This window comes from Canis lupus, chromosome 2, assembly GCF_011100685.1.
Source record: "Canis lupus familiaris isolate Mischka breed German Shepherd chromosome 2, alternate assembly UU_Cfam_GSD_1.0, whole genome shotgun sequence".
NCBI lineage: Eukaryota > Metazoa > Chordata > Mammalia > Carnivora > Canidae > Canis > Canis lupus.
In genome coordinates this window covers 33,633,021-33,657,226 of record NC_049223.1, presented here as the reverse complement: position 1 = coordinate 33,657,226, position 24,206 = coordinate 33,633,021, and the positions used below count along the sequence as shown (strand labels likewise).

Sequence of the window (24,206 nt, the reverse complement as noted above, 5' to 3'; positions counted from 1 at the left end):
TATTACTCATTTATATGAAGGCATTGATTCCTATATGTTACTTTTTTTTTTATCCCATTTTATTAAATAAAGTCTTTTGATTGTTTTTTTCCTTAATTCTTTTTACTTTTCTGGATGTATAATCATACCATCTGCATCGTGTGCAAATAGAGATAGTGTACATTCCTCCCCACCCCCCATTTCTGTTCAGATTGCTTCCTGTCGTGCCCCTGCATTGGTAAATACCTCCAGTGCGGTGCTCAAGAACGAATATAGTGAGGACCCATGACTCTATTTTAGCAGAGAATTCTCTAGTATTTCTTCAGTAATGCTGGCTTTGTCACTGTATACATGTGTAGGTACATATAGTAACCCTACTTGAACAGATGTTTAATTTTGTCAAGCTTTTTCAGCACTTACAGAGGTAATCATATTCTTCTAAGCTCTTCCAGTATTAAGTATGTTAATGTGTTTCCTTTTGTCGGAACCATCATTTCATTCTTGGAAAACTGCATTTATTCTAATGTGCTGTTTGGTTCTGCTTGCAAAAATTTTATTTAGGATTTCTGCAAGGATATCCATAAATGTATATGTATTGTTTATTGTTTGTAGTATGAATTTGTGTGTTTATTAAATCAAAGATACTCTCCATTTCGTCCTGACCCCTCTCATATTCTCTCTGATGTGGACTGGGTTCTCTCGGGGTCTGCTGTAGAGCCCTTGGCCCAGGAATTCCCTCTGTCTGCTTCCTGTGTTCAGTCCTGTCCTGGGACTGCACAGGATTCCCGGGTCTTCCTTTACAATGGTGTATTTACTCATGTTAGTAGCTTCCTGAAAGAGGGGTGCATAGGGCAATCATTTTGGGGTTATCTGCAGATGGAAAGTCTCCACTAAAAATTCAGACTTTATTAATGGATCATTTGAATGGTTACGGAAACTTGTGTTAAATGATTTTTCCTCAGTTTATTTTATTTTACTTTTTAAAGATTTCATTTATTTATTAGAGACAGAGAGAGAGAGAGACAGACAGACAGGCAGAGGGAGAAGCATGCTCCATGCAGGGAGCCCGACGTGGGACTCGATCCTGGGTCTCCAGGATCATGCCCTGGGCTGAAGGCAGTGCTAAACTGCTAAGCCACCGGGGCTGCCCCGATTTTTCCTGAGTTTAGAAGGCACTTCCCCATCATTTCCTAGCTTGTACGTCGCAGTTGAGAAGTCCGATCCATCCCAGTGTGTGGCCTCTCCCCTGGAGGCACCTCTGCTCCCAGTCCTCCCGCCATTCCTGTGCTGGCGCCTGGTGGGCCCTTTCCACCCGCACACGCCTATCTTCAGTGATTCTCTCCTCTGGTCTCCGAGTTTTTGTTTCTGTTTTTTTTCCCTACTTTATGGGGCATTGCTTCAATTTTATCTTCTGTTCCTTTAAGGAAATGTGTTATTTATCATCTTTAAAATTTTTCTTAATATTCCTATATAAAATATTCTGTTTATGGGTTCATAGATGCAATTCCTTTTCCATCTCTTTGATGATACTAGTTATGTGTATTTTGAAAATCCTTACTATTCCTGTATTTTCTGTTTCGGTCCCCTGTCCCCTGTCCTTTTCTTTTTGCATGAAATGACCCTTCATCTCCTATTGAGAAGCTGCTCTCCAGTGTCTAGTGATCTGTGGCTGTCTGTCCATCTTGAAGAGTGAGGAACTAGAAAGCTAGTTTAAATTGTGTATGGGCTTTAGTTGTAGGGATGTCAGGGGCCAGATGGCTGGTTCTCAGGTTCCCTCAGAAAGGTCTAAAGGTCCTTTCTTTGAGATCATTTCTCCAGGAAGTTTTCATTTGGCCTCTTGCCAGGGCCTGAGATCAGGTACCTGGAATTTGGCGATGAAAGGAGATGCCAAGTATTTACAATTCATCATGTAGATTTTTATTGAACCTCCTGTTTTTAGTCTGTATCTCACCACCACCCTTCTTGTTGCCAGGTGTGCTTTCTGGTTCTGTATATACTTAGAGCCTGTGTCCCCGTTTCCTCAGGGATGAGAATGGGCGGCTCCCTGACTGAACCTAATGACACTACACATCCACAAGTCTAATTGCTTCTTTTTTTTTTTTTTAAGATTTTATTTATTTATTCATGAAAGACACACACACAGAGAGAGAGAGAGAGAGGCAGAGACACAGGCAGAGGGAGAAGCAGGCTCCATACAGGGGGAGAGAGAGAGAGAGAGAGAGAGGGGCAGAGACACAGGCAGAGGGAGAAGCAGGCTCCATGCAGGGAGCCTGATGCAGGACTCAATCCTGAGACTCTAGGATGACACCCTGGGCTGAAGGCAGGCACCAAACTACTGAGCCACCACTGAGCCTCCCAGGGATTCCCAAAGTCTAATTGCTTCTTATCCAGCCCATTAAATAAGGCCATTTATTCAGTATCCCTGATTATCCCTGTACCTGCTGCCTCCTGTTCCCAAATGTTTCTGGAATTGTAGGCAGGTGGCTTGTTTTTCCTGTGTAAACCGGATCTTTGGCCAGAACAGTTGTAGTTCCTGTATCAGTCTCTTTCCACTTTTTTTGTGGAATGTGTGTTAATCAAACATGTTTGTTTGGTCCTTCTGCCTGTCCCCCGTCCCAGGCTTGCCATTGTGGCCTAAAACATGTATAACTAGTTCTCTTTCATCATTCGTCTCTTATCTCAAATAGTATCTCCTTAATTTTCTAGGATAGTCAGGATTGGTTAGATTATGCTGCAGTAACAAGCAACCTCCACATCTCGGTGGCTTAAAAGAACAGTGGATCCTGCTCATCTGACGCACCCCTTACAGATTGGCTGGGAGCTGTGCTGTGCACTGGGACCTAGGACGACACAGCAGCCATTGTCTGCAGCATTGTGGCATAAAGGGGAAAAAAGCATAGCAGATCATAGAGGAATTCTAAATCTTCCAAAATAGAATTGGCATTGATCCTTTTTACTGAGACTCCATTTGCCACATCTAGTCATGTGGCCACACCTAGATATTGGGCAGTGGGGAAGTACAGTCCTACCAGTGCTGGGGTCAAGAACTAGAAGTTTTTGGTGAACAAACACTAAGGATTACCATAGCAGCTTGGCCAACCTATGTAGAGATGTGTTAGGCATCTTTTCCAGAGAAACAGAACCAGTAGACCATGTGCATGCACACAAATGAACATTATCGTGAAGGCTTTGCTTTGAATTTATGGAAGCTCAGGGGTCCTAAGATATGGGAGCTGGAGACCAGAAAAGGTGGCGCTGTGCTCCTGTCTGAGTCCAAAGGCTTGGAAGCCAAGGGGGCTGATGGTGTGAATCCCCATTCCAAGTCAGGAGAGGGAGGAGAGGAATTGGCCACCCTAGTAGTGAGGTGGAAGGAAAAGGCACATCCCTCCTTCCTCAACCTTTTGTTCCATACAGGCCCTTTGCAGTTGAGGAGGCCCCCATGCAGAGGGATGGAGGAAAGGAGAGATATCTGCTTTGCTGACTCCATAGATTCAGATGTTAATTGGGCCCAGAAACAGCATCTAGCCAGCTGTCCAGGTGCTTGTGGCTTGTGACATTGGTATATAAAATAAAAAAAAAAAAGTTTTTTTTTAAGATTTTATATATTTATTCACGAGAGACACAGAGAGAGACAGAGAGGCAGAGGGAGAAGTAGGTTCCCTGCAGGGGCCTCTGATGCGGGACTCGATTCCAGGACCCCGTGATCATGACACGGGCCAAAAGCAGATACTCAACCACTGAGGCACCCAGGTGTCCCAATACATAAAATAAACCATCGCCAGAGTGAGCCCTCACCTTTTGTTTCCTTCATACAACTTGGCACTATGCAAATTCATCTTGTTTTTATGTTTCTTTTCTCTCCCCCCTCTTCTGAATTGTCCACGATGACCCAAGTACCTAGAGCAGTGCTTGGCAAAGACAAGCACTCATAAGGCCTTGGATGCATGATGACCGGATCATGCATCACGAAAGCATCTTCTGAAGAGGCTTGATTATAGAACTGCTTCTCTGTTTTCTTTTATGCCCATTAAACAAAATTAGGTATGTGTGTAGTATGAACTGCTGTAGATAACTAATAGTAGCTTCCTTTAATATTAAAGAGTTAATTTTTAGGTATTCAAAACATTTTAGAAAAAGTAGTTAAGAAATCACTTCTCATTTGCAACAACGTGGATGGAGCTAGAGAGTATTGTTTTAAATGAAAATAGCTAGAGAAAGACAAGTACCATATGATTTAACTCATGTGGAATTGAAGGAAAAAACAAGTGAAGAAAGAAAAAGAAACAAAAAGTCCTTAACTACAGAGAACACACTGCTAGTCACTAAAGGGGAGGGGAGGGGGAGATGGTGGAAACAGGTGATGGAGATGAAGAACACTTGTCCTGATGAGCACCGGGTGATGTGTAGAACGGGTGATGTATAGAAGTGCTGAATCACTACATTGTGTACCTGAAACTAATATTACACTGTGTTACCGGGAATTAAAAACTTAGAAAAAGAAATCATCTTACTAGAAAACAAAATTATGTACTTATAATTTCTTAAACTTCCAATGGTAACATCAATTTAGATTACTGGTTAAAAAAATCTTCTTGGCTCAGTAATATGGAACTGCAAAATTAGGAGTGTTGTTTAAAAATTTTTTTTTTTTAAGGATTTTATTATTTGAGAGAGAGAGTGGGTGAGCAATAGAGAGAGCACGAGGGGAGGAGGGGCAGAGGGAGAAGCCGACTCCTCGCTGAGCAGGGAGCTCGATGTGGGGACTCCATCCCAGGACCCTGGGATCATGTCCTGAGGCAAAAGCAGATGCTTTACCGACTGAGCCACCCAGGTGCCCCAGGAGTGTTACCTAAAAAGCAAATATTTTCACCTCTTTGTTATATAATATTTTTATGAGATACTCCTATATTTCTGCTCTGTAAGGAGAGAGAGACATTTATGTTCTATTTAATTTTATGTTACAAGATGTTAAAAAACCCAATCTTTGGGCAGCCTGGTGGCTCAGCGGTTTAGCGCCACCTTCGGCCCAGGGCGTGATCCTGGAGACCCGGGATCGAGTCCCGGGTCGGGCTCCCTGCATGGAGCCTGCTTTTCCCTTGGCCTGTGTCTCTGCCTCTCTCTCTCTCTCTCTCTCTCTCTCTCTCTCTCTGTGTCTCTCATGAATAAATAAATAAAATCTTTAAAAAAAAAACCAACCCAATCTTTTGATCTTTTTTATCTTTTTAGTTTCTTCTGTCCTTACAGAAGTGAGTAATTACTAGCTTTAGTCCCTTTTGTTTGCAGATGACATTCTTATGAAAGGAAACGTTTGTTTCTTCTTTGACTAAAAAGTTCTCATATCTAGGAAGTTGAAGCTTTTTATATTTATGCTGCTGTTAGGAAAGAAAGCTGCTGGTCCATTTTTCGTTCTTCTGCATGTGGTGTCTTGTTTCTGAGGCTGTCCTTTCCCCATCATATATTCTTGGCTCCTTTGCTTTGAAGTAGTTGACCCTATGCATGGGTTTTTTTCTGGGTTCTCTATGTGTTCATTGATCTCTGTGCCTGTCTTTATGCCAATACTAGATTATTGGCGATAGTTTTGTCTTTAAGAATGTTTCTTCCAGTTTCATTGAGAGGTAGTTAACACAGTACTATGTAGGCCTGATGTGTACACATTGGAGTTTGACTACGTACATCATGAAATGGTACCGCAGGGTTGAATTAGCGTCCATCATGAAAAGAAATAAAGGAAAAAGATGATTTTCCTTCTAATGAGGACTCGTAGGCTTTACTCTCTTAACAACTTTCACATATACTGTACAGCAGTGTTAGCTCTCCTAACAGAGTGAAGACAGGAAGTGTGATGCCTCCAGCTCTGTTCTTCAAGATGGAAAAGAACTAATTAGTCTGTACTCCAGAGTTCTATTTAGATAGATTTATTGGCCTCCACAGGTTTTTTTTTAAATATTTTATTTATTTATTCATGAGAAACACAGAAAGAGAGGCAGAGACACTGGCAGAGAGAGAAGCAGGCTCCATGCAGGGAGCCCAAAGTGTGGGACTCGATCATGGGACTCTGGGATCAGGCCCTGAGCCAAAGGCAGACATTCAACCGCTTAGCCACCCAGGTGTCCCTCCACAGGCCATTTTATTTTGCACTCTTTTGGGATAAATTCAGACTTAGTCATATAACAAATACTTGTCGAATAGTTTGTGTCGGGGCAGTAGGATATTGTGCTGGATGGTCATGGGTTTCTATCCTACAGAACACATGTAATAGAAGGAAGGAGAAAGAGCGAGATCCCCTGGGGTGGGTAGAGTGCTGGTTTTGTGAGCATAGAGCACTAGCTGTTATTTCAAAGGCTTGAGGCTAACTGCAGGGCCCTTGTTGCCACACTGTATATCACTGAGCAACAGAAAATTGAGAACTGTGCTTTTACAGACTCTTTTATTGATCTCAATAATATATTATATTCCCAAATAGAGAATGTTTTCTTTAGTATTCTCTAGATTTGGAAATATTCATCCTTTCGCATCTGACTAGAATTATCGCTCATTTGCATGTGCTTTTTATGTTCAGAGTAAAGGCTAATTACTCCTTGGTTAGTTTGGATTCATCTTCTGGCTTTCCAGGGATTATATATTCCTTGTCTCTTGGATAGTCAGCCTTAGCCTTTCAAGTATATCCTCTTTCTGGATTGCAAACATTTCAAGTCTTTTACATTTGAAATAAAAGTTCAAACGTGCCTTTGGGCAAAACATGATGAAATGAACATGTATTATTTCCTGAAATCCTATTAAAAAGCATAAAGTACCTAAACCTATGAGGACAAAATGAAAGATAGACTTGAGCATGGAAGAGCTGTCATAGCATTTGGTAAACCGGAAAGAAGTGTGTGGATTGGTTTTTGATTTAGCAGGCAGGATAGCTAAGTGCCCGCAGAGGAAAGGACCAGGAAGCATGCCAGTTTGGGCCTCACAGATGTGGACGTCTCAGGAGTTAGAGGTACTGGGTGGCTCTGGCGGCGGCATGGATGGCAGGGGTCAAGAACAGAGTGATTTTTCCTAGTGTATGCAGCACCCTGCTTGGCACCTCCAACCCAGTTAGAACTGTCTCCTGTCCTGCTCAGCTCATGAAGCCTATTACCTGGAAAGGGCAAACCAGAGCAATTCTGATCCAGGCCCACCCAAAGAAGGTGGGCACTGCCACTCTGAAAACGGGTATTAGGAGGTCTGGACTTACACGTCTAGCCATGGTGGGCCAGTGGCTATTGGGCTTGCGTTCCCATGGCAAACTGTGGTGATAATGGGTAAGAGCTGCGATGCAGTGGTTTGCAAGGCACTGGCGCCTAGGCAGTGTGAGACTGGTCTTGAGATGAGAGACAGGAGAGACAGGAGGTGACCGCCAGGTTCGCTCTGGTCTGTACCTGGGGAAGCTAAGATGCAGGGTGCAGCTGGGAGCAGTTGGTTGTGTGGGTCAGCATGGAGAGGGGGAGACTGCATGTCTCAGGATGAGGTGCAATATTTGCATTGTCCTAAACGTGTAGATGATCGATTTGAGCAGGAATTGGGGTACTGCTGTTGAGAAAGGGTGGGGGTAGGGGGGAGGATCCTCCGGGAAAGAGGTCAACAGGGAAGGGTAGTCATGTGGTTTATAGATAGCGAGGTAAGTCCCTGAAAACAAGACTAGAGGCGGTTGACAGCGATTGCTTTAGGATAGCAGAATTGGGTAGGGAGAATTTTCATCCACGTATTTAAGTAACTGAGGATCCATTTTGTTTTTTTGTTTTTTTTTAAGATTTTATTTATTCATTCATTCAGAGAGAGTGAAGAGAGAGGCAGAGACACAGGCAGAGGGAGAAGCAGACTCTATGCAGGGAGCCCGATGTGGGACTCGATCCCGGGTCTCCAAGATCACACCCCAGGCTGCAGGCGGCCCTAAACCACTGGGCTACTGGGGCTGCCCTGAGGATCCATTTTGAATACGCCACAGATCGCGTGCTGTCCAGGTCTTTGCAGCGGCTCCATCTCCCCCTTTTTCTCGGTCTCCTGGAGCGTGTTCTGCTCGCCTTTGGTGTTTCCACGTCCCACGCGCTCCTGAACCCCTGCAGTCAGGCTCTCGCCTCAGGTCCCCAGCGACCCCGCTGTGCGGGCCGACACGGTTCAGCCCTTTGTGGGCCTTGTGGGCAGCGCGCTGTGCTCCCCAAGGCGTCCTGAGCGCTGCTTCCCTGAGGGCAGCCGCCCTGCATCTGCCCTCGGTATCCCCTCTCCCGGCGCGTGTTGGACCAGCTTTCGGGGGTCCCAGCTCCTCCGCGCCCTGCCACCCACGCTTGAGCGCCTCCGGGGAGGGTGCAGACGCCCTGCCTGGGGGTCACCAGGCCCAGCTCGCGGCACCACCACCTGCCCCTCGGTTTGCATTCCCAGAAGCCAGTCGTGTGACCTCTTCCCGTCGCCGGCCTGTCCTGTGCGCTGCAGCGGGCGCTGACCTAGGGCGACTCTTTCCTGGAGCTCTGGTGGGCCTGCTTGCCTTTTGCTGTTGGCTGGCTTGAGGGGAGCACCTCGCCCGAGCCCCGGCTCCCCACTCCCCTCCTCCTTAACCTTTTGTGAAATCGGCTCTGCTCTTCCTGGTCAGGGAAGCTGGAGTTCCAGTTCACACACGGGGCTCCCTTCCTGCAGCCGGGGAGGATGTTGCGATGGGTCTCGTCAGGGCTGGGTTGGGCTCTGACCCACGTCTGCGGGGTCTAAGCCCGGGGCCGAGGCGGTGGCGGGTGCAGAGCCCTGGTGCAGAGCCCCGCTGACGGTGTCCTGCTGCCCGGCCTCCTCCAAAGGGAGGCCCATCCTGGAGGATGCAGGGCTTCCGACCCGCTGTGGTGTCTCATGTATTCTCATCGACACAGACAGACCTCCTGTGGATTCCACAGTAGTTGTCTCTCAGAATTTCTCATTACTTTTCAGACTCTTGTGAAGTTGAAGAAAACACACATATTCAGACTCGGTAAGACCTGCCATTAAAAAGGAGACTTAGATTTATGTAAATTTATATTTATGGTTAAATATATAAAATTCCACAAGGCATAAAATCAGGAAAAACACTTGACTTTGTGCTGTTTACATGTTTTCATGTTTTCTGCAAGATTGCATGTTCGTTTTTAAATTTGTGGACTAACTTGCACGGTGGTCCTGCTGGTTCCTTGTCAGCTGGTGCTGGATGGTGCATTCGCCCGAACCTGAATCTTGGTTTTGCTAGTACTGAAGACTAACAAATGTCAAAAATAATCATGCTATTTTAAAATAGGGGTTAAAAACTCAAATGTAGGGATGCCTGAGTAGCTGAGCAGTTGAACATCTGCCTTTGGCTTGGGCCATGATCCTGGATTCTCGGGATCGAGTCCCGCATTGGGCTCCTTGCATGGAGCCTGCTTCTCCTCCCTCTGCCTGTGTCTCTCTGCCTCTCTCTGTGAGTCTCTCATGAACAAATAAAATCTTTAAAAAAAAAAAAAAATCTTAAAAAAAAAAGTCAAATGTAATTATCTGTACCTTTAACTTAATAGAAAAAATAGTCTACTGGCAATAAATGATTATTGCAGAGACTACTGTAAAAGTCACTTAAAAACACAAAAATCTACTAAAAGACTCCTTTTTTTAGCATTCAAATTCATCACATTAAAAACATTTTTTATTGTGGTAAAATATACATAAAATTTACCACAGTCCATCCCATAAGACTTCATCTTGTGAAACTGAAACTCTTTACCCATGAAACACTACCTCGCCTCCACCCCTGGCCCCCGGCCCCCACTGATCTGCATTCTGTGTCTGTGGTCGTGGCCATCCGAAGGACCGGTTACAAGTAGAATTATTTGGTGTTTGTCTTCTTGTGACTGGCTGGCTGATCTCACTCAGCATAATGCACTCAAGTTTTCTCCATGTTGTAGCATGTGGCAGAATTTTCTTCCTTTTTATGCTGAATAATATTCCCCAGTGTGTGAATACCACGCTTTGTTAAGCCTTCATATGTAGATGGACACTTGAGTTGCCCACATGTTTTAGCTGTTGTGAGTAATGCTGCTGTAAGCATGGGTGCACAGATCTCTCTTCAAGACCCTGCTTTTGATTATTTGGGCTATATACCCAGAAGTGTAATGGCTGGATGATACAATAATTCGATTTTTAATTTTTTGAGGAACCTCAATACTGTTGACTCAGTGGCCGCATTATTTATTCCTGCCAACAATACACAGGGGTTCTCCTTTCTCCACGTCCTCACTAGTGCTACTTTTCTGCCCCTTTAAAAAATATAGTAGCCATCTATGAGATAGTATGAGGTAATATTTTACTGTAGTTTTGATTTGCATTTCCCTGATAAATCTATTACATTTTCAAGTGATAGGACATAGAGCCAGAAGATTGCATGAACCTAAAGCACCTTGGTTTGATGTTTTCCAACTATGAGCTGTTTGGTGGGCAGATGAGAGTTTCTAGAGCCTCCTGCCATCATTGCTCCCCACTACCCACCCTCCCTTTGTGGGGTGTTTTGGTTTCTGTGAGTGAGCCAGGAAAGCACCATGTAAATTTTATTTTATTTTTTTTAAGATTTTACTTATTTATTCATGAGAAACAGAGAGAGAGAGAGAGAGAGAGGCAGAGACACACACAGGCAGAGGGAGAAGCAGGCCCCAGGCAGGGAGCCCAATGTGGGACTCGATCTCGGGTCTCCAGGATCAGGCCCTGGGCTGAAGGTGGCACTAAGCCACCTGGCTGCCCCCAAATTTTTTTGTCTTTTTTTAGATTTTTATTTATTTGTTTAGAGAGCTCAGGCAGGGGGAGTGGCAGCCAGAGGGAGAGGAGAAGCAGGCTCCTCGCTGAGCAGGGAGCACTACCCGGGGCTGAATCCCAGGACCCGGAGATTGTGACCTGAGCTGAAGGCAGATGCTTCACCCATTGAGCACTCAGGTGCCCCAGCACTACATAAATTTAGGACAGAAGCACTGTTAAGATAATTTAGAAATTTCTTGAAAATAGTTTGCATTTTCCTTGAGTGAGTATGAAATAACTGGAGGACAAGCCGGTCGGTTTGTTTCCAGCATTCCACAGCAACCTTCAGAAGATCTCTGTCAGGGTGTCCTTGGAATGTGTCCTGTGCCAGGTCCTTCTCCTTGAGAAAGCTCAGTCTGGCTTTGCTTCTGGGTAGTAAGATACACAGACTTAAACTTTTGCATATGATTTGTTTTTTTTTTCTTTAATTTTAACGTCATTTGGCAAATAAATATGTAATCTAGGTGGAAATGGTTTGGCGTTTTAATTTAAAATTTTAAGACAATTTGCAAGAAATCCAGAATTATCAATAGCTCTTCAGTGTTTCTAAACCCAAGTTTCTTTCCTGTACTTATGTGCGAAATGATATGTATGTAGAGAATGATTTGTGATTTACTTTAACAAATGTTATTTTTCAGTAATGTTTTCAATGGATTAAATACAGATAAGGTTATTGTTTACATTGTGTTAACTACCTTCCTCTTACAAAAATTTTGACGGAGGAAAACATCCGTATAGGAGCCTGAGCTTGGCAACATGAGAATAACAGCATGGCTCAGTGAATAGTCCCTAAGTAAATATACCCCTATAATCACAGTCTAGGTGGAGAAGAACTCTTAACAGCATTGCAGAATGTGCCCTCACCCAGGAGAAGAGAATCCAGTCCCTCTCCTCACTTCCGTGCTCTTAAAACTTCTTTGATCAGCTGTGTTTGAACTTTTTGTGTTTGGTTATCATGTATTATTTTGTGTGTGGCTTTCCATTACATTTAGTTGTGTTCATTCATTTCATTGTTAGGTAGTTATTGTTTCATGGTAGGACTAAACCGTGGCACTTTTATCCGGTCTACTGATAGTGGGTAGTGGATGTTGATTTACTTCTGGTTTGGGGTTATTACAAATACTACTGTTTTGAAAATCTATTATTTTTTTTAAGGTTTATTTATTTATTTTAGAGTGAGGGAGCACTGCTGGGGGGTGGGAGGCCAAGGGAGGGAAGGGGTCTCAAGCTGACTCATGACCCTGACATCAGGACCTGAGCTTGAAACCACGAGTTGGATACTTAACTGACTGAGCTACTTGGACACCCCCACTGATTTGAAATACTTGTATGTATCTTTTGGAGACCATGTCATACATTTCTGTTGAGTATATATATCTAGGAGTTGAAGGTTCAATTTTAATATATAATTCCAAACTCTTTTTGAAAGCACTGTATCAGTCTATACTTGAGTTAGCAGAGCATCCCAATTCCTTTGGCTCATAACTTGCTTGTCTTTTAATTTTTACTGTCCTAATGATACTGCTTTATAAAGAAATTCTTAATTTTAATGTAGTCCTATTTAGTAACTTGCTGTTTGTAGGTGAAAGCTGTCCCCATTTCAAGATCATGAAAACAGAATGCTGCACTTTCTTCTAGAAGCTTTTCTATGTTTATAATCTATCAGGAATTAAGTTTGGTGTGTGTTGGACTGGTTGTCTGATTTTCTCTTCCCACATGGGTATCTAATTCACCTACATTATTTGTGGAAAGCCTTACCTGAACTCGCTGCTCTGCGGTGCCATCTTTGTCACAGAAGTCTAGTGACCATGGATGCATGAGTCTGCTCTTGGGTTTTCTCTTACTTTCTATGAGTGTATGACTCTTCGTGTCCTTATGTAACACAGTCTTAATTGCTCTAGCTTTACAGTAAATTTTGATATATGGTGTCAGATCTTCCAATTAAATTCATTGTGGCCTTGTTATTTTATTTTTTTTTTTTAAGATTTTATTTATTTATTCATGAGAATACACAGAGAGGAGAGAGAGAGAGAGAGAGGTAGAGACAAAGGCAGAGGGAGAAGCAGGCTCCATGCAGGGAGCCTGACATGGGACTCAATCCGGGGTCTCCAGGATCACACCTGGGCTGTAGGTGGCGCCAAACTGCTGAGCCACCAGGGCTGCCCGTGGTCTTGATATTTATTTGTTGTTTATATTACTGGCCATTCTTGATCATTTACTTTTCCATATAAAATTCAGGCTCTTTTGTTAATTTACATACCAAAATCTAAGAAAATATTGATTGGATTTGCGCTGAATTTTACATCAGTTTGAGAAGGAGCATTTTTATAATGCTCATTTTCTAATATGTGAATATGATGTATTTTTCCATTACTTAAGTCATTTCTACTTTCAATGTTTTGTGGCTTTCTGGATAGAGATCTTGCATATCTTTTGTTAGATTTATTCCAAGATCTGACTTTTTTGAGTGTTATTGTAAATAATATACTTTTTAAAAAGATTTATTTATTTTGGTGGGGAGGAGTAGAGGGAGAGAGAATCTTTTTTTTTTTTTTTAAAGATTTATTTATTTATTTATGATAGACAATGAGAGAGAGAGAGAGAGGCAGAGACACAGGCAGAGGGAGAAGCAGGCTCCATGCCGGGAGCCCGACGCGAGACTCGATCCCGGGACCCCAGGATCACGCCCTGGGCCAAAGGCAGGCGCCAAACCGTTGAGCCACCCAGGGATCCCCGGGAGAGAGAGTCTTAAGCAGACTCTCTGGTGAGCATGGAGCCTGAATTGGGGCTGGATCTCACAACCCTGAGATCACGACCTTGAGCCAAAACCCCAAGAGTCAGACACTTCACTGACTGAGCAACCCAGACGTCCGTGTAAATACCATCTTAATTTTTTTCATTTACTCATTGTTACTCCTGTTGACCAATGAAAGGCAAAACTGCCACCCACAAAATAAACTGTGTGCATGTATTTGGAATCTTAAGGTTTCCCATCTGGGAGACAGAGTTGATTGTAGCATGTTCCAGAGAGATAAAGGAGGTTAGAATTTTTAAAGAGGAAAGAAGGAATATATTTAAGTTGCTTTGAATAAGATGTGATTGGTGCTAGTGTGGCTACATTTAAACTCATCCATACCTGATTTGTTGCTACAGCTACTGCTAAGCAGGAAGTGCAAATATGTCCATTTTTTAAACATTTATTTATTTTTAGAGTCAGAGAGTGTGTGCAAGCAGGGAGAGGAGCAGAGGGAGAGGGAGAGAAATCTCAAGTAGATGCCCCACTGAGTGCAGAGCCCATTGCAGGCCTTGATCTCATGACCCCAAATCATGACCTGAACCAAAATCGAGTCAGATGCTCAACCAACAGAGCCACCTGGGCACTCCTCATTTATGTCCCATCTGACACGCAACAGGTGCTTTGGCTGTTAGCTGAGTTCTGCAACAATTCTGAGAATTTGAGACAGGAAATGTGCATAAGCCCTACTTCCTCTCTGTTCTTCTGATATTCTTGAGGACATTTATTAATTTAACAATTCATCTGTAGATTTTTTTGAATTTCTCTGTAGATAGAAGCATGTCCTCTCCGAATGACAGTTGTAATTATTCTTTTTTTTTTTTTTTTAAGATTTATTTATTTACTTATTCATGATAGACATAGAGAGAGAGGCAGAGACACAGGCAGAGGGAGAAGCAGGCTTCATGCTGGAAGCCTGATGCGGGACTTGATCCCAGGACCCCAGGATCGCGCTCTGGGCCAAAGGCAGACGCTAAACCACTGAGCCACCCAGGAATCCTCTAATTATTCTTTTCTGATCCCCATGTATCTTATTTCTTGCTTTATTGCCCTGACTGGGACTTCCAGTATGATGCTGAATAGAAGTGGTGAGTCTGGGTATCCTATCTCATTCTCATTTGGAGAACTTTTTTGAGTCTGGTTTTTCTGCTTCTGGTTTTAAGTGGATACCCTCTTTCAGATTAAGGAGTTTCCCTGCTATTCCTGTTTTGCTTTTAGTGGTTACGAATGGATGAAGAGTTTTATCCAGTGTTTTTCTGCATCACTGAGCTGATTTTATTATTTTCCTTTATTCTGTTAATAGGCGAGTTGCTAGGATTGTTTAAGAAACTTGGTCACGCTGTATTGTACTTTATGTATTTCTGGGTTTGATTTGCTAATATTTTACATTCATGAACATGAATGATATGGACCTGTAATTTTCAGTGTCCCTTTCAGGTTTTGATATCAAGGTTATTACGTTGATATCATACAACTTGTGACCTGTTTCTTCTTTTTTTGTTCTAAGAAAGTTTCTGTAAGATTGGGAGTTTTTTCCCTTGTCTATTTTTTGTAGACTGTAAGGTGAAGCTGTATGGGTTCTGGAGTTTTTCTTTGTGGGAAAAATTTTAATCCTCAGTGTAACCTCTTTTGATAGATAAAGACTTACTTGGGTTTTCTGTTTCTTCCTGTGTGTTTTGGTAGTTGTTTGATAGTAACCAGGGGTTTATCAGTTTTGTTCTTCCAGAGAATCAGCTTTCCCTTTTATTGAATCTCTCTTTTAAAAGTCTGTTATGAAAAAAATAAGTCTGTTTTCATTGATTGCTGTTCTGTGTGTGTGTATAATTTCCTTCCACTTTATTGGTTTCATTTTTTATTTTAGATTTTCTGGAGGTTGGATGTGTAGATTATTGCTTTTTAGTGTTCTCCCATCACCTATGCAGTTATGCTAGAAGTTTTCCTTTTAACTACATCGTAGAACTTTTGGTGATTAGTATTTTATTCCTTTTGTTACATTTTCATTCTTTTCATTATATTTCTTGATTTAACATTTGTGACTTTCAGCGACCTATATGTTATTTAGAAGTATGTTTTTTAGCTTCCAAAAACAGATATTTTTGTGTTTTTTGTTACTGATTTCTTCTTCAGTTCTGTGGGCAGAGAGCAAACTCTGTAATTTCAGTCCTTTGAAATTTGTTGAGACTTGATCTGCCCAGTGTGTGATCATTTTTGTAAACATTCCATGTGTGTTTGAACAGAATCTGTGCTTGTTGACTGCAGAGATTTATGTAGATGAGGTCAGGTTTGTTCCATGTTTCTATAAATCTTCTGTGTATTTAGCAGTTTTTTTCTTTTACAGTTGAGAGAGATATGTTAGAATCTGTTGTGACTGGATTTGTCTCTTTTTGTTCTGTTTTGTATGTTTTGACGTTAAGTACATAAACGTAAGAGTATTTCCTAATGAGTTGAATCTTTTTATTATAATGGAATGACCCTGTTTTCCCTTAGTAATACTTAGTTGTTACACTCTTCTTTTTGTTATTACAGCTTTATTTGATAATATATTTCTGCATGGTGCTTTCTTTTTTGACTCTGCAAATTTTTTGTTTCCTTATATAAGATTTTCTTTTTGCAAGTAGCATTTAGCTGAGATTTTGTTTTAAATCCAAGCTCAAAATTGTTGTCTCTTATTGAAGATACTTTGTTTAGATTTAATGTAATTACGAATATATTTGGGTTTTAATCTGTCATCATAATATGTTTTTTATTCATCTTGTGCCTTTTTCTTTCTTGTTTGTTGTTTGAGATGGTGTTGATAAAGCATCTTGTATTCTCTTTCTCCATCTAATAGCTTGGTCCTTATGTGTTCTTTTTACTAACTGTTCTTTTATTAATTACTCTAGTGGCAGTAACGTGTCCTTGATGTGTCAAGGTCTAATACAGGTTTTTATTTTTCCCAGATAATGCGAGGAACTTAAACATTTAAATTCTGTATGTATTCTAAATCTAGAAGACAGTATTGTTGTTGTATTATACACTCAGCATTTACTTAGATTTACCTACATCTGTACCTTTCTCATTGCTCTTCATCCCTTTTCATAATTTCTGAGTTTTCATCTGGGATTCTTCTCCTGCCCAAGGAACATCTCCAGTGTCTGTATTGTGGGGCTACTGTGATAAAGTCTTGGTTTTATAAACTGTACCTTATTCACCTTTCATTTTTGTAGGTATAAAAATTTCAATTGGCAGCTATTTTGAGAACTTTTTAGACATTATTTCATTGTCTTTCGATATCCATTGTTCTGATGACTCCTTTTGAAGTTTTATTGTTGCTCATTTGGAGATAGTATGGCTTTTCCTCTAGTGACTTTAACTCTTCCCTCTTATCTTTGGTTTCAAGCAATCTTACAGTGAAATGCCTAGGTGTAGTTGTGTTCACTTGGTTTTGTTTTCTGGGAATGATTCTTGGTTCTGAGGCTACATGCCTTTGTCAGTTTTGGAAAATTATCAGCCACTGTCTCTGAAAGTCAGTTCCTCTTCAGTCTTCCTTTTCTCTATTCTTAGGATCGCAGTGAATATATTAGACCTTATTACGTCCATATATGCCTCATGCTCTTGTTTATCCATGCTTTCTTCTGGATGCTTCCTTTTGAGAATAATCCTCCGGTTCACTAATTCTCTCGTCTGTATCAAATCTGATAGGAAATCATTCATGGAGTGCTGTAGTTATTGTACTTTTACAAGTCTGTCCTTTCCACTTAGCTTCTTTGCATGTTCTTTGCTGGAGTTATAAATCTTTTAATTTCTTGAACATATCAAGCATTATTTTTTTTTCAAGATTTTATTTATTTATCTGACAGAGAGAGAGTGGGAAAGCATGCATGAACAGGTGGAAGGGCAGAGGGAGAAGCATATTCCCCTCTGGGCAGGGCGCCTGAAGCAGGGCTCGATCCCAAGACCCCAGGATCATACCTGAGCCTCAGGCAGGCAGAGCCTACTGAGCCACCCAGACGCCCCAAGCATTGTTATCTTAAAGGCCGTGTCTAATAATGACCCATCCAGAACTCTTCCTGCAGTTTGTTTCCATTGTTTTTGTTTTGCTTTTCTTGCCTTTTGGTGATACCCTCTTACTCTTTGTGGATTTAGTTATTTTTACATATGTTCCAGATACTGTGATGAAAAATTATAGGAATGAATTGAAATTCAGGATGATGTTATCCAGAGAGGATTTGTATTTGCTTCTGACAGCCAGCCAGGGGCCCCAGTAGACCTAGCTTATATTAATCTGCTCAACCGTTGAGGTGATTTGAAATTTAAGAAAAATGGTAGTTACTTTTATAGTTAATGAGGTACTTTCCTTTTCTGCTAGGTTATTATTTTATGTGTGAAGACTGAATTCCTTGTCCGTTTTCTTACTCCTAGGAGGCAGGCAGCCCCTTGGTGTCTAAACTTAAAGTTTAGGGGATTACAGTATTCCTCTCCTCCCATACTAGGCACTCAATTCTAATTTTTAATCCTCTTAGCCCTGTATGTGTTGAAAGTTCCGCTCATGTTCTTAGTTGCTCTTACAGCGTTGCCAGGTGCCTCTGTAAGGAGAAATGTGACTCCAGATACAAGGCTTACCTCTTGGTTTTCTGTTTGCCTTGATCTTAAATTCTGTAAGTTTTCAGTGTTTGTTCGTTGATGCCTTCAAACAGATTTTTTTCTTTTCAGTTCAGTTTTTCAGGTTCTCATGGGCAGGTACTTTGCTGTTACAAGACTGTAACATTCTGTGTAGTAGTTTATTCAATTTCTAATGATTAAGGAACACACATACCTGACTAGTTATACACAACTCAGTTTTATTCAAAGTGCAATAATTACATGTATATTTTTTATAAAGGACAGGTATAAATTAATAAAAGTTCATATGTCTCAATTTTTCATAGCTTTCCACTTCGTAACTTTCAAATATTGTTTTTTTTTTTTAAAGATTTTATTTATTTATTTGAGAGAGAGAGACAGAGAGACATAGGAGCAGGTTGAGAGGCAGAAGCCAACTCCCTGCTGAGCAGGGAGCTCAATGTGGGGCTTTGATCCCAGGACCCTGAGATCATGACCTGAGCTGAAGGCGGATGCTTAAACAACTGAGCCACCCAGGTGCCCCTTAAATATTGTTAACTAAATATGGCTGTAGCTCATAGTTTTCAGAATTTTAGGGTAAATATTATCTTTCTGATGGCTCATGGCAAACACACATTCAGAGACTGATAAAAGTCAAAGATAATTTCTTTTTAAATGGAATAAAATCGGATTTGTAAGAATCTATTAATTGTATTGTTTTTCATTTTCTCACATCACAGCTTATTTCTGATATGTCCATTCATTGTGATTTTATGAAATGATGGTAAAGCCAGTCTGATAGTCTGTTTGGGCTGCTGTAACAAAATACCACAGCCTGGGTAGTTTATAAACAATAGACATTTATTTATGACCATTCTGGAGGCTGGACATCTGTTGCAGGTGCCATCGTGGTTCAGGGAGGGCCTTCTAACCAGTTGGACTATTGACTTCTCCTGTCTTACACAGAGATATCTCTGGGGCCACTTTTGTAAGGCCACGACCCTCAGGACTTCATCATCTCTTAAAGGACACACCATCTATACCATCACCTTGGGCATTAGGTTTTCAGCATGTGAATTTTGGGGGAACACAAATGGACACAATGGCCTTGTGAAAATTTTAGTAGGAAGGCAAAGCTTGACATAAGAAAATCCATCTGTGTAATATATCACATTAGTAGAATGAAGGAAAAAAAATATGATTATATCCATTGATGCAGAAAGGTATTTGACAAAATCCAAAATCCTTTCAAGATTAAAAACTAGCAGGAAACTAGGACTGGTAGGACCTTTCTCAACATGATAAAGGGCATTTATGAAAACCCAAACTACTACTGTAGACAACTGTGAAAGATTGAAAGCTTTCCCTTCAGATCAGGAACGAGACAGAGATGCCCGGTTTCATTAATGCTGCTTAATACTGTTCGGGAAGTTTTGGCTAGAGGAATGAGACAACAAAGAGAAAAGGCAACCACATTGGAAAAAGAGCAATAAAACTTTGAAGGTGACATGATCAGGTATTGAGAAATTTAAAAGGAATACATGAGAAAGTTACCAGAACTAATAAACAAGTTCAGCAAAGTTGTAGGGTAGTCAGTTGTGTTTCAGTAACACCAGCAGTGAACTACCAGAAAAGGAAATTAAGGAAACAGTTCTACTTACGTTAGCATGTAAAAGAACAACATACCTGACAATGAGCTTAACCATGGAAGTAAAAGACTTGTATTGTACACTATAAATTATAAAACATTGCAGAAGGAAATGAAAGAAACCAAAATAAATGAAAAGACATCTTAGGCTCATGGATGGGAAAACAGAACTACTCAAACCAGTATAGAGTTCAGCACAATCTCTATGAAAATTCCAGTGGCCTTCCCCCCACCCCCCAACCCCCCAAATTAAAAAGCTGATCTTGAAATTCATGTGGAATTTGAAAGGGCCCTAGATAGCCAAAATAGTTTTGAAAAAGAACAAAATTGGAAAACAACATACCTGCTTATTTCAAGATGTACTTCAAAGCTATGGTAATCAAAACAGTATGGTACTGACATATGGATAAACATAGGGAATTTAGAATTCTGAAATAAATTCATATATCTGTGGCCAGTTTTTTTTTTTTTTCATTTTAATTCCAACATAATAAACACTGTTATATTAGTTTCAGGTATACAGTGTAGTGATTTAGCACTTGGTTACATCACTCAGTGCTCATCACAAGTGCTCTCGTTCATCCCCATTGATTTCATGCATCCCCCACCCTCTCCCCTCTGGTGACCAGCACTTTCCTCTCTGTAAGAGTCTCTTTCTTGGTTTCTCTCTTTTTTTCTTTGCCCATTTTGATTTGTTTCTTCTGTTCCACATATGAGTGAAATCTTACAGTATTTGTCTTTCTCTAACGTATTTTGCTCAGCATAATATACTTGAATTCCATCCATGTCATTGCAGATGGCAACATCTCATACTTTTTTTATGGCTGAGTAATATTCCATTGTATATACATACTACATCATCTTTATTCATTCTATTGATGGACACTTGGTCTGCTTCCATAATTTTGCTATTGTAGATAATGCTACTGTAAACATTGGGGTGCATATGTCCCTTTGAATTAGCGTTTTTGTATTTTTGGGTAAATACCTAGTGGTGCAGTTGCTGGCTCGCAGGGTAGTTCTGTTTTAAAATTTTGAGGAACCTGCATATTATTTTCCACACTTTGGCCAATTGATTTTTTATAATGATGCCAAATCCATTCAATTTGAAAAGCATAGTCTCTTCAAAAGATGGTGCTGGGATAACAGGATTTACACATGTAAATGAATGAGTTTGGATTCCTTCCTCATACCATAGACAAAATTTCAAAATGGATCAGTGACCTCAACAGAAGAATTAAAACTGTTAAGTCTCTTAGAAAAAAACATAGGGATTAATCTTTATGATCTTTGATACTGCTGTGGATTCTTAGGTATGACACCAAAGCAGGAGAAATGAAAGGAAAAATATATTTTATTTTACCAGAACTAAAATTTTTTATGCATCACGACCACAGGACGTTATCAAAGTGAAAAAGAACTTAAAAATTGGTTGGGACGCCTGGGTGTCTCAGCGGTTGGGCGCCTGCCTTCAACCCAGGGTGTGATCCTGGAGTCCCAGGATCAAGCCCCCCATCCGGGCTCCCTGCGTGGAGCCTGCTTCTCCCTCTGCCTGTATCTCTGCCTTTCTGTCTCATGAATAAATAAAATTTAAAAAGGACTTAAAAAATTGGGAGGAAAGATTTGTAACACATACAGATTAAGAGACTATTTAGAGTGTGTAAGGAACTACAGCTCACCAAGAAAAAGATAAACACCATTAAAAATGACCAAAGGACTCCCAATAGACATTTCCCCAAAGAAGATAAATAGCCAGTAAACATGGAAAGATGCTCAATGTCATTAGGGAAATGCAAATCAAAAGCATAGTGAAGGGACGCCTGGGTGGCTCAGCAGTTGAGCGTCTGCCTTCGGCTCAGGGTGTGACCCTGGGGTCCTGGGATTGAGTCCCGCATCGGGCTTCCTGCAGGGAGCCTGCTTCTCCCTCTGCCTCTCTCTGTGTGTCTCTCATGAATAAATAAATAAAATCATTAAAAACAAAAACAAAACCACGGTGAGATACTACTTCATACCTACTAAGATCGCTATGAAAAAACCAAAACAGAAAATAGTGCATGTTGGCTGGGACATGGAGAAATTGGAAATTTCACACATTGTTGGTGTGCTATAAAGTGAGATAGCTAGTGTAGAATACAGTTGGGTGATTTCTGAAAAGGTTAAATGGATTACTGTATGATCTAGAGTTCCACTTCTGGGTATGTACCCAAAGAATTTAAATAAAGGGGCACCTGGGTGGCTCAATGGTTGAGTGTCTGCTTTTGGCTCAGGTCGTGATCTTGGGGACCTGGGATCAAGTCCCGAATGGGGCTCCCTGCCCAGTGAGGAGTGTGCTTCTCCCTCTTGCTCCCTGCCCCAACTTGTGCTCTGTCTTGCTATCTCTCTCAAATCTTTTTTTTTAAGCTACTAAATTGCATACTTCTAGTGGATGAAAATAGTATGTGAATTATATCTCCATAAAGGTGTTAAAAAAACAAAGGGTTAAGTCTTTCTTCCCCATGCACATTGTTTTTTAAGCTAGTATTTTGTCAAATCCAGAGGCCTGTCAAGATCATAGTTTACTGTTATAGCTAATAAAATAACTGAAACATATTTGTTGTTATTAGGGATCTTGATCAGTGTTTTACATGCTGTTATTTTCTGTTGCTAAAGTAGTGTAATTTGCTTTAAATAAACAAGGTAGGTTTCCTAGCAGAAGTGCTCTGTTTTGCAAGTTCTCCATGTTCTATACTTGGTAAATATGGAAATTGGGCAGCACCTGATTGTTTTGGAGGTTCTTTTTTTTAATGATTTTATTTGATACAGAGAGGGAGAACAAGCAGGGGGAGTGGCAGGGAGAGGGACAGGGAGAAGCAGGCCCCCTGCAGAGCAAGGAGCCTGGGCTGGATCCTGGGACCCTGAGATCATGACCTGAACTGACGGCAGATGCTTCATCGAATGAGCCACCCAAGTGCACCTGTTATGGAGATTCTTGAAGGAATACAGTTGTTCTGTAGTCTTGAGACTTAGTAGCCAACCAGTTACTATCATAGACTAAACTAGCTTTATTCTTTCTTTTATTTTTATTTTTAATCTCGGGGCTTATCCAGAATGCATTCAGTCAGTAAGCACTTACTCTATACTTCACGATACAAATTGTTAAGGACATAAAGTTTGAAATGTGGCCTGCTCTTAAAAAACCTAATGCTGGGGATCCCTGGGTGGCTCAGCGGTTTGGCGCCTGCCTTTGGCCCAGGGCACGATCCTGGAGTCCCGGGATCGAGTCCCGCGTCGGGCTCCCGGCATGGAGCCTGCTTCTCCCTCTGCCTGTGTCTCTGTCTCTCTTTCTCTCTCTATGTCTATCATAAATGAATAAATAAATCTTTAAAAAAAGAAAAAACTATTTGAGAAATTTAAAAAAACCCAATGCTGAGTAATGCATATAAAATAATTATATAGCAATCAATAGCAACATGGCATTAATTGTAATTGTAGACTTTATATATATAGCTTGTTACAATAAAAACTGAATATAACCTAATTAACTTAATGGTAACTAATAATAAAGCAAGTTATAGTAAGGAAGATATCTTTTGGAAGATACTAACAAAAGACCAAACATCTCAAAGAAACTAATGCTAGTATAGATTAGAACTTAATGTATGATTAGACGTGTATCACATTTCACTGGAGAAGAAAGAAATCTCAGCAAATTGTGCTCTCTCTAGGATAAATATAGGAAAATATAGCCTTCTATATTTTCACCTCATGTTGTATTCAGAAAGTAACCCCACAGTTTCTGTTTGGGCATGTGAGTTGTTTGGAATTTGCCCCTGTCCTAATAACAGGTAAAAAGCAGAACTGAAAAGCCTACCAATGTACTGAGATTTATTAATGCAATGAGGCCACAGGACAAATTGCTGCCACAAATGTTGGGCAGACAGAATTTACTGTAGCCCCCCGCCACCCCCCACCCCCCGCAACTTCCTCAGGAACCAGTGCTTGGTGAGAAAACTGGAGTATGACTGATGAATTGCAGGAGGCCCAGGGTGGGCATCTGAGTTACAAATCCAGGGGTACCCAGTATTTCATGAGATTTACTTCTAGGAGCTCTACCAAAAATCCCCTTGGGATTCCATTGAGGGGGGAGGGGAAAAGGAACCACTTAAACATAGACCAGAGCATTTTTCTGTCCTAACAAGGCCTGCCTGCAGGAGGAACTTCAACCAGAGCCTGACCAACCCAGCGAAGGGAAATACCCCATCCAGCTCACTCTAGCAATACTGTCGTACTAGTAGGGGACACAGAATGGGAAGTCCTTGGGAAGATCACAGTGCCAGGGACACAGGCTCTCGCCAACTAGTGAGACTGACTCCTGGGACTCCAGAAAGCATTCCCCACACCTCACACTGCATGCCGGCATTTACTATGGAA

At 41.2% G+C, this 24,206-nt stretch overlaps 1 protein-coding gene across 17 annotated transcripts in view; it reads left to right on the top strand.

The window, feature by feature from the left end:
* The window catches only part of ZMYND11 (zinc finger MYND-type containing 11), a 129,851-nt gene that overhangs the window by 17,299 nt on the left and 88,346 nt on the right, over positions 1–24,206 (top strand). Inside the window, exon 1 of one of the 17 annotated variants that reach the window (XM_038530240.1) lies at positions 8,931–8,953. The exons of the other annotated variants lie outside the window; for them this stretch is intronic. The gene's annotated coding sequence lies outside the window, so the exon portion shown is untranslated. Of the gene's footprint in view, positions 1–8,930; positions 8,954–24,206 lie in introns of those variants that run through there. 17 annotated transcript variants of the gene reach the window in all.